Here is a 17,899-nt window from a genome sequence, read left to right on the forward strand (position 1 = left end):
CTTATGCTCAAATAAATTGGTTAGTCTCTAAGGTGCCACAAGTATTCCTTTTCTTTTGGCTGCCCACAGTCTCTCATGGAACAATGGGAGTTGTCAAGGTTTTCTGCTTAATGTTCCCTTCTGGTTCCTTCATTTTGTTCCAGGACCTGCACTTCAGGTCCTGTTTTTGCATTCTTTGTTCCCCATAAATTAGGTGATCCTTGTTGTTTTGTAGCCCTTCCCCTTCTTATTTTGTTGAGGAGTTGGTTTCTTGTGTTTCTTTCCATCCAATTGCATCTATTCCTACAGGGACCATACAGGCTGACTGCCTCACAGCTGGCATTATCCTGTGGAAAGGGGCAGAACTGGAATAAGAGTTGAAAAGGTGAGCTGATTTTCTAGAGCAGCAGTTCTCAAACTTTAACAACCTGAGGACCCTCACCATTTTGATTTAAATTTTTTCGCAGACCCACAAGCCGGCTTCTAATTTTCCCCAGGAGTGCTCAACCCCCACTCAGCCCCAGGCCCCACCCCTACTCCACCCCTTTCTCCAATGTAGGGTTGCCAACCCTCCTGGTTTCACCGGGAGTCTCCCAGAACCAGGCTGTATCTCCTGGAAGCTACTGAAACCAAACCGGGAGATTTTAGGGCTAAAAGTCTGGTGGCGCAGTGGAGCTGAGTCAGGCTCCCTGCCTGCCCTGGCCCCGGCCCCACGCTGCTCCCAGAAGCAGCCGGCATGTCCCTGCGGCCCCTGGGGGTGGTAGAGGGTCTCCGCGTGCTGCCCCCACCCTTGGCATTGACTCCACAGCTCCCATTGGCCAGGAACTGAGGCCAATAGGAGCTGCGGGGGTGGTGCCTGCAGGCAGGAGCAGAGCACAGAGCCACCTGCCTACCCCACAGGAGCCGCAGGGATGTGCCAGTTGCTTCCGGGAGTAGCGCGGGGTCAGGGCCAGCAGGGAGCCTGCCTTAGCCCTGCTACGCCGAGGTAAGTGCCACCTGGCCAGAGCCCTCACCCCCTCCCGCACCCCAACCCCCTGCCCCAGCCCAGTGAAAGCGAGTGAGAGTGGGAGAGAGTGAGTGATGGAGGGAGGAGGGATGGAATGAGCGGGACCTTGGAGAAAGGGTGGGGGCAGGGCAAGGGTGTTTGGGTTTGTGTGATTAGACCGTTGGCAGCCCTGTCCCCAAGGCCCCACCGCACCCCGCCTCTTCCCACTGCCACTCCACCCCCCCGCCTCTTTCCACCCTCTCCCCCGAGCTCACCCCCGACCCCGCTCCTCCCACTCCCTCCCAGCACTTCCTGTGCGCGGCTGAGCAGCGGCCCCGCACATGACTCGCGGACCCCCTGGATCCGCAGACCTCAGTTTGAGAACTGCTGTTCTAGAGGACACGAATCAGTCAGAGCTTGTCTACACTCCACCGCAGGGCAGCCTACAGGGGTGTGAATTTAGAGCACACTAAAATGTTACGGTGTAACTGCGGTATGTCGATACTGCCAGCATGAACTAAAAGGTACCTAGTTCGCATTAATGTAGTCCTGTCTGAAGAACATGGTGCTAACCCAAACTAAGCACCTTTTAGTCCGTGCTAGCAGCATCCACACAGACAATTAAAGCATAACCTTTTGGTGCTCTCTGCAATTCACACCCCTGTAGTCTGCACTGTGGCACCATGGAGACATAGCATTGGTGTCTCATCAGGTCTACACTCCACTCCAGGGCCCTCTGTGCGTGCCTCATCGGGATTAGTGAGGTGGGTGGGGGTGGCATGTTTAAAACCGCAGGAGTTATCTTTGTTATGGCATGAAGGTAATTCACAGCTCACGCAAGGTACAGACTGAGCTGGCCCTGGCTCCGTGGCGTTTCATTAAAAAGGGAGGCATTTCTCTTCACACCACAGAAAACCACCAAACTGTCCTCCCTTCCCACCAGGCTCAGCATAGGGGCCAGAGCCGGAATGGGCCTGGAAAATAACTCTGGCCTCTGGAGGCACCACTTCTAAGCTAGGGGTAGGGCTCAGAGCGGGATGTTCCTATGGCCAGCACCTATGCTGTGCCTCTTCTGGGGATAAACAGAGGGCTCCCTTCTCCAAGGCTCGCTCTTGGCACTGTGGGAATTTATACATTACTATATAAATGTATTTAAAGCAAGAGCCAATCCCTCCCAACAGACCAGCCTTCCAAGCCACCAACATGTACCTCATCCATCCCCTGCCCTTCTGAACCAGGCAGCTCCTGGAAGATCCTTCTCTCCCCTGATGTAGATTTGCTTGAGATCCACACACTTTTGTTTAAACCACTCCAGAAATTAATTTAGCTTTGCAGTATTAAGACTTACTAAATCTATTGTCCCAGTCCTCCTCCAGGGACCCAGCTTATTCCATCTTCAATAACCTCCACTGCTCTCCACAGCAATCAATCAGTCTTCATTATAAATCCTGCCCTGAGAAGGGACCCTTTATGGGGTGGGTGTGGGGGTGTGTGTGTGGGGAAACTAGCTTCCCTGGAGGGTCAGGGACGCTCACAAAGCACAAGTGTGCCTGGCAGAGCATGCTCTCACAGACAGACTGCAGCCACAGGCTAACAGCTGATAGGTGCTGCAGCCCTGGATTCATCCTGCCGATGTGCATCCTGCCAACAGCCATCGGAGTGCTCTCAAAAATAAAAACAAGGAGTCCAGTGGCACCTTAAAGACTAACAGATTTATTTGGGCATAAGCTTTCGTGGGTAAAAAAACAAATAAATCTGTTAGTCTTTAAGGTGCCAACGGACTCCTTGTTGTTTTTGTGGATACAGACTAACACAGCTACCCCCTGATACTTGACACCTCTCAAAAACAGCTTCAAGTGCAGGGCAATTGATGAGGAGCCAATTAAGGCTGCTGCCCCTCCCCTGGCTGTGTTGTGCTTGGCTAGATCGATTTTTGGTCTGCAGTCTGATACCAGTGTAAATACCATTTTGCTTGGCAGAGTCCTGGGGTGCCTGACTCACTCCATGGAAAGAGAAGAATGACATTGCTGTAGCTGTGGTCTGTAGGCCAGGTCTGTAATGCCAGGGGCTGTTTACAGTGAATCTCCCACTGACACTGGATACAATTAGGATGCACCCCACCACCCCTGCCCCGCACCCTGCTATTTCTGTTCAAAGTCCATTTGGCCAGTTGCCCACACTATCACAGTGTATTTGCTGGCAGGTGAACATCTGTGTTTCATTGCAATCGCATGAGGCTATGGATGCATCAGTCAACTTTGCCCTTGAATATACAGAAAACAACCCCTCAAGCTTTCAAATTATGATAGCAGGGGACTCTAGACTTTGATCCCCGATGTCTGGGGCTTCCCTGTAGCAAACACAGACCACAGGAAAAACAAAGCAAAAAGACAATGAATGTCTTTCATTGTGTGTGTGTTTCAGAGCCTTCCTCCTTCCTGGTCTACAGCACAGGCCTGTACCTTGAATGCTGAAATCAAAGCAGCAGAAAGCACCTTCAGCGTGACAGATTCTGCCCACAGGCGCACAGCTTAATTGAAGCTGAGCAGAGCCCTATCTGGGGAGCCGGCTCTGCGCCCAAACCCCGGAGCAGAGCCCTGTCTGGGGAGCCGGCTCGGAGCCCAAACCCTGGAGCCCATGTTCTGTGGTTGGAGGGTGAAGAGAAGGGAGCTGAATGTTTATGGAGCATCAAGTGCAGCTGGCAGGACAAAAAGAGACAGCAGCCATTCTCGGTGCGCCAGGACAGAACAGGCCAAATGCATCCCTACCATAACTGAGCAGAAACAAACCTTGCCTGGTTCTGTGCAAGCTCACCGACAATGCATCAACAGCTACTTTGCCTCACCCTTAAACCAAACGAGGATCCTAGGAATGCAGGGTGGTTTGTAAGAATTAGAAACATTCAAATCAGCAGCAGGACACACAAATTTCCAGAGCTGTCCTGTTTTTGCCAAATTGAACCAATCAATAACCAAATGCTAATAAAATCCCCTGCCCCTCCAAGAAAATGATACCCAAAGGCTGTGTCTGCATCCACGCGTTGCATCAGTTTAACTTAAATTAGCTTTTAGATCCATTTAGTGTTAAACCCTGTGTGGACACTCATTTTGGTTAGGTTAAAGCTGTTCCTAAATCAACTCATACTAAGCCAAAATAAACCTGGTATAATCAGAAGTAAGTGTCCACACAGCCATTTTCACTAGTTTAAAAATCACACCTTAAGCTGGTGCAAATTTCTTGTGTAGGCAAGCCCAAATAGTTGATCATTCCAGGGAGAAAATAAGATGAGCAAAGTAGCTTGGCTCAAACAACACGGCCTCCAGTCCCTCCCTGAACAGTCCCCTAAAGCTCAAACTGAACTGGAGATTTGAAGCAGTTCACGTCACTTTGATCCCATTAGGTTTCATTTGTGTGTCTGTTTTTTACTTCCAGGTTCCAGTTGAGACCAGAAGCGCTGAAACCCCATGAGGAAGGCTGAGGATACCCCAAGATCAGCCTGACTGGAAGGATGTTCTGGAAGTCTCATAGGAAAGCCTATCTGCAAGATCTCCAGGGCCGAGTTTCAGACTCAGGGGCTCAGAGCTGCACCCAGAATCCAAAGCTCCGATCTCAATGGAATCAGACGGGAACTTGAAATCTCCAGGACGTTCAGTCATGGCTGGCAGTTGTGCTGGCACCACGGTACAAAGTTCAGATACAAATATGCCCATGAACTCAAAGGATTTGCAGTCTGTTTTTAAGCCCATACCTAATAAGTCCCTTTTTTCTATACAATGTATAGAATCCACTGGAGGGCCTAATGACAATGCATATGACATCAGCACCATGAACTGAACACTTCACGTCTGGAACTGCAGCACTGGTAAGGCAGCTTTTAATTAAACACATTACGGCTGATCCTCTGGCCATTGCAGAACAAGGGGGTGGCCAATATCTCCAGCGGGGTCTGAACTGAGGTAAGAGGCAGCAGCACAACCTGAACACACAAGCAAGTAACACACAGACATTCTGCTTTCCCTGTCCATGCAAGCATACCGCACAGAGCTAGGAGCCAAGAATCCTTTATGCAATCACCCAAGAGGCTATCAGAGCCCTGGTGGTTTCCAGGAAAGGAAAAAGAACAACAATATTTAAACAAGATAATGGGCACAAAAGGAAAGGATTAGAAAAAACTCAATTGTGCGTGTGTGTGTTAGTGATAAGGCCCAGGTCGTCTCTGATGGGTGAGACTGTAATAATTGCATAACACACAATGGCAACACTTTCCCTTCATTCTGCTCCAGAGACCCCAGATTTTAAACAGCCATCAGCGATCAGACTACATGGCAACTGCTGTCTGCAATCAGAGCCTGAAAACCCCTGAGGGGAGGGGGCAAATTGCATAAGCAGTGGGAAGAAGGTTGGTGTACAGCGTCGAACTCAAGAACCATTGTCTGTCATGCTGACCAATAATGTCTCATTGTTTCCTTGTACTCCACCATCTGTCCATCTATTGTCTCTTGTCTTATACTTAGCTTATAATTTTTGTTAGGCAGGGATCTTTGTTCTGTATTTGTACAGCGCCTAGCACAATGGGGTCCTGGTCTGTGACAAGGGCTCCTAGGTGCTATGGTAATACAAACAATAAAAGTAATCATTAAAGTTTCCAAGTCATAACAATACCCTCTTGGAATCCTATACCCATTGTCCAGATCATAAAGTAGCCTTCTCCCTGTGTCCTACAGTGACAGCAAAGAAGGGATAGAAGAGATTGGGCAAGTTTCAAATTTTAGAACTTTTAATACATTCCCCCCCAAGATGCTCCTTGCTCAGACACACCCCAGCTCCTCATTCCCCTGTGAGCATAAGAGAAATTCTACAAGGCCTTTGAATCCTGGAACTCAAGGCTGAGGTTTTTCAAAGCGGACTAAACAAGTTAGCCACAGTCTGTGGCTAGTTTTCAGAGTAACAGCCATGTTAGTCTGTATTCGCAAAAAGAAAAGGAGGACTTGTGGCACCTTAGAGACTAACCAATTTATTTGAGCATGAGCTTTCGTGAGCTACAGCTCACTTCATCGGATGCATACCGTGGAAACTGCAGCAGACTTTATATACACACAGAGAATATGAAACAATACCTCCTCCCACCCCACTGTCCTGCTGGTAATAGCTTATCTAAAGTGATCATCAAGTTGGGCCATTTCCAGCACAAATCCAGGTTTTCTCACCCTCCACCCCCCCACACAAATTCACTCTCCTGCTGGTGATAGCCCATCCAAAGTGACAACTCTCTACACAATGTGCATGATAATCAAGTTGGGCCATTTCCTGCACAAATCCAGGTTCTCTCACCCCCCTCCCAAAAACCACACACACAATTCACTATCCTGCTGGTAATAGCTCATCCAAAGTGACCACTCTCCCTACAATGTGCATGATAATCAAGGTGGGCCATTTCCAGCACAAATTCAGGTTTTCTCACCCCTTAGAGTCTTCTACGAATTCACAGCATCTATAACATAGACATTGTGGTCTAGTTGTTAGACCTCTGCTCATGCCCATCACCTCAACTTATGCTGCCAAGTTATGCAATGCACGGTCACAAGTAGTTCAGTGGCAGATCTGAGCAACAGAACCCAGGCGCTCTGGCTCCCAGTTTCCTGCCTCCAACTTCGTGATGACAAGCCCCATCACCAAGTCATTTTCCCTTCTGACTGGATAGCTACTAAATTACCAGTGAAAATATCAACCAGATACACAATATGATAGAAGCAAGTGGAGGCTTCTAATTAAAGGGTTGAAACATTCTGGTTCCCATAATGCTATATTGACTATTGTCTTAGTGATCACTGGAGACTGAAATCAGGATCTTAAAAGCAATAGCATAAGACGCTACAGCTTGAGCTAAAGCACTAAGGTAACTTGAGTTATAACTCAAATCCCATCCACGCACAAAACCCAGTAAGTCCAATGTAATGGTGTGTTTAACAGAAATTGGCTGGCCCACTGGGGACATAGGCTATAGTTGTAGTGAGTACAACTCGTTAGAAACCTAGCTTCTCTCAAGTGCCATTAGTCTTCCAATGCTTCCCCATCATTCCACCATGTGCTCAGAAAAGATGAACAAGTTTTCAGACAATTGGGAAAGAATTCATAGAGAGGCCCAGCTTACTGTAGTGCTAAGAACCATTGGTTATGCCTCCCAGAAATCTTAGGCCCACACAAGAGTGAGCATAGAGCCAGTGCGGACACAGCAGCTCAGGTATCATTTTGCCATGTGGACACACTCAGGCCAGATCTACACTAAAAAGTTAGATCAACCCAGCTACATCAGTCAGGGGTGTGAAAAATCCACCCGGCTGAGTGACATGGTTAAACTGATCTAGCCCCCTGATGTAGACAGCGCTAGGTCGATGGAAGAATTCTAGCTACTGTACTGACTCTTGGGGAGGTGTGTTACCTACGCTAACGGGGGAACCTCTCCTGTCACTGTAGTGAGTGACAACACTGAAGCACTATGGTGGCACAGCTGTTTAAGTGTAGACATAGCCTCACTCAAGCTCAGCTAAATCCAGAGCAGTAATTTGAGTGTCAATAACTCCAGGTAACTCTGCAGTGAAAACAGACTCAACCTACTAGCTCCCAGCAGGAACAGACTCATATCTTCTGTGGATCAGGTATAGGCACGACACTGGCTATGGGTTACAGTGACACAGCTGAAACGCCTTACAACTGCAGAGCATATGCAGTAAATAGAGCTGGCACTCTCATTCAGCATCAGCAATGATTCTTCCAGGCTAGACACCGTGCACCCAATCACCTTGGATGCTAAACACCCCAGCCCATTGCATGTCTGTCAAAGAGTCACACCCTGATTCTAACTTCATGCAAAGTGTTTTTGTTTCAGGCAAAGAACCCTGATCAGTAATGATCAGATAGACAAGAACAAATGAAGCTAGTGCCTCTCCTAGGAGACTGCGTGGCTCCAGGCACCAGTAATTGCAACCCTTCTAGGTTAAGGTTCAAATCCAACTGAGGTCAGTAGTAACCAAAAGTCAGTGGTTACCTTCTGACTGCTCTGAGACAGCCTACATGAGAGGAGTTGGTAATATAGTGAACAGGTGCCATCAACAGTGTCTGTGGTCCCCCACCCTGTGCACAGAGAGTCCCCTGCTTGCCACAAGAGGAGGGAACACTGGCTGCTACAATAAAAGCAGCCCTGTCATCTTTGGAAGAGAAAAGAAAAACTTAACCCCCCTTGCCTTTTGTTCCAGGGAAAGCAAAAGAGGCACCGTTTTCATTTGGGGCTAATTAGGGCACTTGGTCCCTTTTCTAGTTATCTCCTACCGAGGGTCAAGTGGCCTCTATTGCTGACTCTAGGCCTCAGTAGCCTGAGGTACACAGGCTGCAGGGAAATCCAGGCCTCCCTTGACTTAAGCCTGTGCCTTTTATTGCCCGTTTTCTAATTAGCCACAGGTTTCGTCCTTGTCCCAGTGCTCTCTGTTACCCTCTTCCTAACCCAGCTATGGGTGTCCTCCGCCCATCAAACCCTCATTTCCCCATCCCAAAATGTTCATTATGAAATGAGCCATTACCACTGCAGTTATCCCACTGCCCAAAGCAGCCTCTCTCTCTCTGGGGATAACCAGCTCATAAAAGTGAAGCGCCTCATATTGACAGCCATTGCAACATGTCACCAATGCTCCTGGCTTTGACAGAGCTGGGAGAGTTACATACTTCTGGAAACGATAAAGCAACAAGCGAGCTAGGCTCCCAGGTGACTGAAACAAATACACTGCATAGGCAGCGTGGGAGGCCTGCTCATCCCCATTGCTTTGTCGAGTGTGATGCAAAAGGGCACTTCATATTGCAACCCCCAGTGGAGTTGTGACTTGCTCTTGAAGCATCGTGCCCTTGGAGAGTAGTGTCTTTCTGGAGAGGGCTGTTTTAAAAGTAGGTGAATCACATACAAAAGGTGGATGGAGTTTAGGGTTCGCTACAGTCTAAAGTTATTAGCAAGAGAGAGAGAGGGAGGGAGGAAGAGGGGAGAGGAGAGCAGTAGAGCATCTAGCGTGCACCCTAGTCCTGAGACCAACACTGGATCATTCTCCATGCTGTGCTCTCTTCATTTGTCCAGTCCAGTTTTGAAACAGCTGGAACTATGAGGTTTCCACCACTTCCTGTGGGAGACTGCTCCACAGTTTGATAGATCATTTGATTGAGAAGCTTATAATCTAAGGCCTCAGTCCCACAATGTGCTCCATGCAGGCAGACCCTTGCGCCCTTGTCTCCATTGACCTGCAAGAATGGAAAACTGAAAACCGAAAATGGTTTTAGGTGAACAGTCTAAATGTTCTGTAGAACCCTCTCAATCTCATTTTCCCACCAGCTGTAGTTAATACAGTTATCCCAGTTATGCAGCTGGAGAAACTAAGGGGCAAAGCAGGGAAATGACTTGCCCAAGGTCACCAAGTGAGTCAGTGGCACAGCGAAGAATAGAACCCAGGTTTCCCCAGTACCTAATCCAGGGCCCTAGCCACTGACTTGCAAATTAAGTAGCCAGTGAAAACTGGGTGTAAATGCTACCAACTTGCATAAACGAGTGGCTAATTCCTACTAACAGCAGGGTAAAATGACATAAGATGCCAGGCGGTGGAGAAGAGGAGATGGTATCATGCTAAAGCAAACTAGACAGAAACTGGTCATTCATGGAGCATTGTCCCTGTTTTCATCCTAGCACTTACCTGCATTTGCTAGTTGCTATGGCAATGTGCAAAGAACCTGTGCTTGGCCAATAACTCAGTATCAAAGAAAAGGAGTACTTGTGGCACCTTAGAGACTAACCAATTTATTTGAGCATGAGCTTTCGTGAGCTACAGCTCACTTCATCGGATGCATATCGTGGAAACTGCAGCAGACTTTATATACACACAGAGATCATGAAACAATACCTCCTCCCACCCCACTGTCCTGCTGGTAATAGCTTATCTAAAGTGATCGTCAGGTGGGCCATTTCCAGCACAAATCCAGAGTGGTCAGTTTGGATGAGCTATTACCACCAGCAGGAGAGTGAGTTTGTGTGTGTATGGGGGTGGGGGGGATGTGAGAAAACCTGGATTTGTGCAGGAAATAGCCCGACTTGATTATCATGCACATTGTGTAAAGAGTTGTCACTTTGGATGGGCTATCACCAGCAGGAGAGTGAATTTGTGTGGGGGGGTGGAGGGTGAGAAAACCTGGATTTGTGCTGGAAATGGCCCACCTGATGATCACTTTAGATAAGCTATTACCAGCAGGACAGTGGGGTGGGAGGAGGTATTGTTTCATATTCTCTGTGTATATATAAAGTCTGCTGCAGTTTCCACGGTATGCATCCGATGAAGTGAGCTGTAGCTCACGAAAGCTCATGCTCAAATAAATTGGTTAGTCTCTAAGGTGCCACAAGTCCTCCTTTTCTTTTTGCGAATACAGACTAACAGGGCTGTTACTCTGAAACCTGTCAGTATCAAAGAGGAAGGCTTTCCGTGGAGAGCCCTTGCTGCTGCCTTGGAAGCAGAGTTGGAGCTTGTATCATCTGAAAAGAAGCTATACAAATTTGCATTAGAGGAAAGCAGACCTGAATGTTAATTGCTCTGCATTAGCAACAGTGGTATTTATCAACAGCTGTTTATGAGTTTAAGTGAGGCTGCAAAAGAATTGGCCCCGGAATATATTACAACAGCAGCAGCAGCTCAGGACAAGGAAGCTGGAGCAAGACTAACATTGTGCTTTGCATTTCTAATTGTGTGCTAAAAGTGACGCGAGAGGCTACCTCCCCGAGGCTACCAATGATAGGCATTTCTGTAGTGCCTTGCAAGCTCTAGTCTAAATGTTGTGTTTTCCATTTGGAAAGAGCTGGGACTGGCTGGAGAACAAGATTTCTGTTTCATTAAAAAAATCAGAGGTTTCAACATTTGTTTGTTCTGCACCTGAATAAAAACTAGACCTTTCAAACTGTTTTGTGAAACACCATGCAAGAGGGAGAGACCCATCCCAAAATAACCAAGAGCCCAGTGGTTACAGCACTTACCTGGGATGGGGTCAAATCGCTGGTCTGACTGATTCGAATCAGTGATTTGAAACTGAGTCTGCCACATACTAGGTGAGAGCTTGAACCAGTAAGTTACTCATTATTGTGGATCCCATTTTCCCCACCCCCCACTCCAGAAATTCCATCCTGGGCCTGAGACACCTTTTAGATGAAAGGTAAATGAAACATTCTTTCATTGAAACCGACACTTTCAATGAATCAGCATTTTCTGACAAAAAGCTGTTTTGTCAAAAAAAATTCCTGATCTGCTCTAGAAAGAGTAGCCACGTACTTTCAGCTTGAATGACAATCAAGAAGAAGAGAACACAGCAAAGCAAGAAGAAACAAAGAGACAGCATGGAGTGGGTGCCTCCTCTAGCCTATAGGGAAACTTGATTAATCTTTGTTTTTTTTCTGAGGATTTAATAAGAGGTTAGAGAATGAGTTGTACATGTTATCTACTAGCCCTAATACTGCAATATTTCAAAGTCACCTTCTATTTCCTTAATTTATCGAATAAGTCATGATTTTAAGGAAATATTTCTTTAGAATACTTCTACATTTCTCATTTCACCTTCTTTGAGCTGGAAATTTGCTCTGAGAACTTTCTGTATTTGCAATGGAATTGTTCAGGTTATTCACTAAGTCAAGAAAGCAAAGACTTGTAAGGCAAAAAAGATATGCACTGTTTGGATCCCTTTGCCCAGCTGTAAAATCTCATCACCCGTTTTTCTAACACTCTAGAGCCCCCACAGATGCATAGAAGTCTCTTTCTGCATTAGGGTGTTGCTATACCATATCTTTAAAATGGGAAGACAAGTACAGGGTTTGTGCTTGAAATCATGCAAATTTGCAGCATGCTTTTTTGGTGAGGGCACAGTGGCAGGTATTTATTAGAAGAACATTCCCAGTGCAGGACTCTGATCCCCAAAATGGCCCAGGCAAATAACAGTGTGAAAGCCCTTGAAAGGCCAAGATCACCCTGCTGAACTCAGTGGGTGGGCTGTAAATCAGCATGCCCACCCCCTACAACAGCCCGGCCGCCACCTTCAGTTTCCTCCTTTAACTCTTCTCACCTCCTGCCCCCTCTCTTCCTCTTCTAGCAGAAGCTCACAAATTCTTCAAAAGAAAAATTGACACAGTATAATGGGATCTCCATCCCCCTCCACTCTATCCCTACGCCACCTAGCTCTTATCGAGAGCTCTTTGTCAGTAGATCTCAAAGCGCTTTATAAAGGAGGTCACTGTCATTACCCCCATTTTATAGATGGGGAAACTGAGGAATAGACTATTGACAGAACTGGAAATAAACTCCAGGTCTCTGGAGTCCCAGCATTCTACCCACTAGAGTCTTCCTCATAGCAATTTGGCTGGGGGGAAGGGTGGCTATCTCAACATTTTCCTCTGGCTAAAACTGAGCTCTTGAGCTCTCTCCCCAACCCTCCTCTCTTCCCTCCTCCTAAGTCACTGTAAACAGCACCCCTCAGGCCTGTAACCTGGGTATCATCTTTGACTCAGCCCTCTCCCTACATCCATGCATCTTCCCACTTCCTGTACTTTCCTCTCCATGCACACAGCTAAAACTCTCATCCCAGCCCTAACCATCTCACAGCGTGAGTACTGCAAACTCATCCTCTCTGCTCTTGACACATGTAGTCAGACAGACAGACAAACTGAGCTGAGCATAAGGCCGAGGAAAAGGTTGAAAAGTCAAGCATTTGACGGAAGAGCAGGCTTTGAATGGCATGCAGTAAATAAAGCCTGGGGCCACATGTTGAACAATGAGGAGAAAAGAGAATATTGAATAGCTGCTCATTAAGTGAGCACCATCAAGTCCCAGCCCATCTGTCTCCTCCCAAGGCTCCCTGACCCACCCTGACAGGGGTCTCTGCATTCAGATCAGGCAGCTTCATCCTCCACACTGTCTGGGACCAGCGGAGGGGGTGGCATTGAGAGCTCAGGAGAGATGGGTTCCCTGCTCTCAGTTCCAGTGCCAGTCCAGGCCCTGGCCCACCACAGCCCAGGCTGCAATTGTAGGGAAAGTCCAGCTCAGCTCCCTGCAGCACCAGGTTGGGGCCTGCTCCGTGCAGACAGAATTTCAGTTTTTAGCTGTGAAGTTCTAGCAAGTCTCTGCTAAACATGTGCAAAGTGATTTTTCAAAAGCTTGTAACTTGGCTAAATTTCGATGGATTACCCCAGGATTAGCAAAAGGCATAACCCCAGCACCAGGGGTGGCACCCAACCCCCCCAAATTTCAAGTCCCTGATCCAATGCCCAGTGGCGCAAGAGCTTCTCAAAGAAAAGGTCACCAGAATTTTCTGAAATTAAAATCAGCCTGAGGAAGACACCTAGCATGGAAAATTTCTCTCACAGATCTTGGGAGACAGGCCAGTCCTTGCCTACAGACAGCCCCCCAACCTGAAGCAAATACTCACCAGCAACCACACAACAGAACCACTAACCCAGGAACCTACCCTTGCAACAAAGCCCGTTGCCAACTGTGTCCACATATCTATTCAGGGGACACCATCATAGGGCCTAATCACATCAGCCACACTATCAGAGGCTCGTTCACCTGCACATCTACCAGTGTGATATATGCCATCATGTGCCAGCAATGCCCCTCTGCCATGTACATTGGTCAAACTGGACAGTCTCTACGTAAAAGAATAAATGGACACAAATCAGACGTCAAGAATTATAACATTCAAAAACCAGTTGGAGAACACTTCAATCTCTTTCGTCACTTGATTACAGACCTAAAAGTGGCAATTCTTCAACAAAAAAACTTCAAAACCAGACTCCAACGAGAGACTGCTGAATTGGAATTAATTTGCAAACTGGATACAATTAACTTAGGCTTGAATAGAGACTGGGAGTGGATGGGTCGTTACACAAAGTAAAACTATTTCCCCATGTTTATTCCACCCCCCCACGGTTCCTCAGACATTCTTGTCAACTGCTGGAAATGGCCCACCTTGATTATCACTACAAAAGGTTTCCCTCCGCCCCCGCTCTCCTGCTGGTAATAGCTCACCTTAAGTGATCACCCTCATTACAGTGTGCATGGTAACACCCATTGTATCATGTTCTCTATGTCTATAAATCTTCCCACTGTATTTTCCACTGAATGCATCCAATGAAGTGAGCTGTAGCTCACAAAAGCTTATGCTCAAATAAATTTGTTAGTCTGTAAGGTGCCACAAGTACTCTTTTTCTTTTTGCGAATACAGACTAACACGGCTGCTACTCTGAAGCCCAAATGGTTAAAGTTTGCCAAAGAAAATGCCAGGCAAGCTGAATATAGGCAGAGCTGATAGCATCATTTATTATTATACATGAATAGTGCTGCCCTTGGTTACCCATTTGTCAAATTTTCTATAAGCACTATCATGCTTTTTCCTGTGCCATCATCCCATATGCATGGAAGGAGCCCTCTGTAATAATCCGCACAAACCGCCATGATGCCTCCTTTAAATCTATCCCGAAAACCCACCTATTCAGTGATGTCTACAAAACACTTGTCAATAGTTACCCAGCTGGTGCGCGGTGGCTGCTACTTATTATACTGCTTATAGATATCTCACCATTCTTTAGCGCTTCCCCCACATCCGTCTGTCATATCCATCTGTTGTCCCAGATTTTATAGGTTTCAACTGTAAGCTGTTCAGGGCAGGGACCGTTTCTTTGTTATATGTTTAGATAGTGCCCAGAATAATGGGAGCCTGGCCTTTAGGCACTGATAATAGTGTACCTAGGTCCTGTACATGGGACTCAACATGGCTCAGCTCTGAAGAGGTTAATTAACACAGGATTTAATATATTCATTTCATTGCCTCTACCTCACATAAAGCAAAACTGTTCAGAAGAGTAATTCATACAGGAGAGCGTACACTCCTAATTACGTTGACTGATGTTACAATTCATGCACAGGAACACACAATTATCAGCAATAAACCATCCCAAGTTTAGGACTTTTCATCTGGTTTTCGTCTGTACAGATAAGGCTTCTGATTTTAGGTTTCAACAGACAAACACTGAAAAAACAGCCCTGACACAATAAAATAAAAAAATACAAATAAAAATTAGTGTTTATCCAATAAACATTAGAAAAATATCAGAAACAGTTACTTATACCTAAGGGTGTGTCTATATGGAACAGAAACGTGGACGATGGATGTGTGATTACTAAACTGTGCTAACACGTTGCACATTAATTGGTCTGTGTAGACCATGCTGGTATGCTCTAAAGGTTCCTTGGTGTGCTTTAACATAGTGCTGATTGGAACAGTACTACATTTAAGTGCACTAGGCAACATTACAAGGAGACTACTCATTACAGTATATATTACTGTAGTGAGTAATATGTATAATATATATTACAATATACACAAAGCAAAAGCCTTGAAAAACCCTGTATTTGGACCTCTACATAAAACACAAAAATTGCTAAAAATACATGCAAAAAAATGAAATTAATAAACCCTGACAAACAGAAGCCCTATGTATGGAGCAGGCAGTAGTGCAATTACTATAACTTAGATGCACAAGACTGTTCAAACATGGCATTGTTTTCTCTGGAAAACGTAGTAAACCCCACTCGTGAAAATGGCAGAAACAAAATATACCTTTCAATGGACTACATTTGCCACATGCTAAATGACATTCATCTTGCCTACATGTCCGTATATAACACCAAATGCCTATGTAAACACAATAGTACTTTGCGCTTACTCAAAGGGTAACATTTTCAAAAGTGCTTAAGTAGCTTCAGAGCCTAAATCTCACTGGGACTTAGGTATTTTTGAAAATTTTATCCATAGTACCTTTCAACCATGGGAAGATCAGACTTTGAAGAAATGCCACAGAAGGGATGTTAGGAAAGTCAAAGCCCATCTATGTAATTAGCCTTGTGAACATTCCCTCTTCCCCTCTTACATCAGCTCTGAAGTGCTGAAGTATAGACTGGTATGGAAGTTGAAAGCAAGTTGAGCCTGAGAAAGGGACCAGTGTAGATGGCAAAAGCAGCACAGGCTGCTAATTTAAAACACAGTATGACCTACAGCCTTTGGTTTTGTCTGTCCCAAGAACAGTGGCTAACCAAGCCTTAGCTTTTGTGCTGTCTCTGAAGGGCTAATGATTCAGATAGAAGGAGGCATGGATTGGACAAGCTGCCAGTCTAGATTCGGTTTGCGCATGAATCCAGCCATCTGGCTGGACTGATTCATTCAACTCTCCTCCAAACAGGGCTAGGCTCACTGGTACATTACAGGTACTTTGTGTCACCAGGGCAGCGCTTAGCAGTCAGAGCATACCAATACACCATCATCTGGCTCAGAGAGTCTGAGAAAAATGTAGCCACTTAGTGGAATGTCTCATCCTGTCAGATGAGACCAGCGCATGTTTAACACACACACAACCTTGGTTGGGACTGGGCCTCAAGTCCTTTGAGGGCTATAAAAAGCTTCAAGCAATTCAACTAGCAGGACTTCCGGTAAAGTATTCTTAGCAGAGAGTTCATCATACTGCCAGGGCTAGAGCACTTTGTGGGAGGTCCTCATCTCCCCAGTTCCCACTGAGGGCAATAGGAAAGGACAGCACTCATCTCCTCAGCACTTTCCAGGATGAAACTCCTAGCTCCCTCCTGGGCCTGCTCAGTGTTATATGGGCCTTCAGCATATCTGGGAAAGCAGCATTAACAGGATACCATGGATGGTCAAAACAAGGCCCTTGCAGCCCTCTGAAATGTCATGCAGTACAATGGGTGCCTTGGAAATCATTCCTGGGCTCAGATGTGTACGGTAACAGCAGGTGAAATAAAGCAGACTGGTTAGCGCACCCTGCTCCTCTGGGGATGTGGGGTGCAAATTCAGCACTTGTCTCACGCACAGTAGGCTCTGTTTAATCAATTAGTCACCTCATGAACCACCAGGCAATTCAGTGTGCAGATGTCAGACCCTTCTCAGGAGTGCCAGGAAACAGCAGCATGGGACATTCCAGGTGGAAACACAGATGCAGAGGACAGCGAGAAGCACAGACAGGATCTGCTTTCCTTGTGCCTGGCTTCAGCCCTTCACTATCCTGAGCACTAACTCCATAATTAATCACATTCACCCAAAACATTAAACCAAAAATCAAAACAAAAAAAAAGAAACCCGATACAGAAGCTTTGGGCTTGACATTTGCTGCCCCTTTACAGCCCTTAGGATGCGAGTGGTAGATCCCGAGTAAACAGTCTGCATCAGCCATCAATGCAGACATGTGCTCTTGGGCAGCTCCAGCAGGAATTGTGCCTCTTGCCGGCATGGGTCAGAAGTTCAAGCTTCACCTCATTAGAGTCTTTACTTTATATATATATATATATATATATATATATATATATATATATATATATATATATATTTATATATTTATATTTATGAGGACAAATATTGTGTGTTCTCTGGTCCTGACAAGTTGTTTCCACAGTCAGGTCTAAATTCAGCTAATTACTATTGTGGAGCAGTGCACCCGGCTCAGAAAGAGATAGGGCTTTTCACAAGTGCATAGCAACCAGTCCCACATCTTTTACACTTGCATGTGATCTCTTTTTTTCCCTTCACAGGCAGTTAGTTGACCCTGACTTGCTTCTGATGCTGCTATAGGAGGGAGGGAGGGAGAAACCTGTAGCTTTGCAAGGTACCACTGCTAAGTATTGCCCTTGCATTTCACAGCCACATTCAGTAGGATTCTATTAAACTGAGTCATGGGTAAATCTAAACTAGCACTTTCCCCACCATTGATCTAGCTTCAGTGCACCTCCACCAGGAATAGCAACGGTGTAGGCAGGAGTCAAGGATCTGTCCCCATCAGAGTGCCCCCTTTGGCTATTACTTGGCAAGCACACA

General features: G+C 46.3%; 1 protein-coding gene across 3 annotated transcripts in view; it reads left to right on the forward strand.

The window, feature by feature from the left end:
• Positions 1 to 285: 285 nt before the first annotated feature.
• The window catches only part of LOC142069046 (uncharacterized), a 44,655-nt gene continuing 27,041 nt past the window's right edge, over positions 286 to 17,899 (forward strand). For 2 of the 3 annotated variants that reach the window (XR_012664917.1, XM_075119335.1), the window contains exons 1-3: positions 286 to 364; positions 4,397 to 4,645; positions 4,746 to 4,826. The gene's annotated coding sequence lies outside the window, so the exon portion shown is untranslated. Of the gene's footprint in view, positions 365 to 4,396; positions 4,646 to 4,745; positions 4,827 to 5,247; positions 5,928 to 17,899 lie in introns of those variants that run through there. The other variant, XR_012664918.1, reaches the window with a different exon arrangement.

Source organism: Caretta caretta, chromosome 14, assembly GCF_965140235.1.
Source record: "Caretta caretta isolate rCarCar2 chromosome 14, rCarCar1.hap1, whole genome shotgun sequence".
Taxonomy (NCBI): domain Eukaryota; kingdom Metazoa; phylum Chordata; order Testudines; family Cheloniidae; genus Caretta; species Caretta caretta.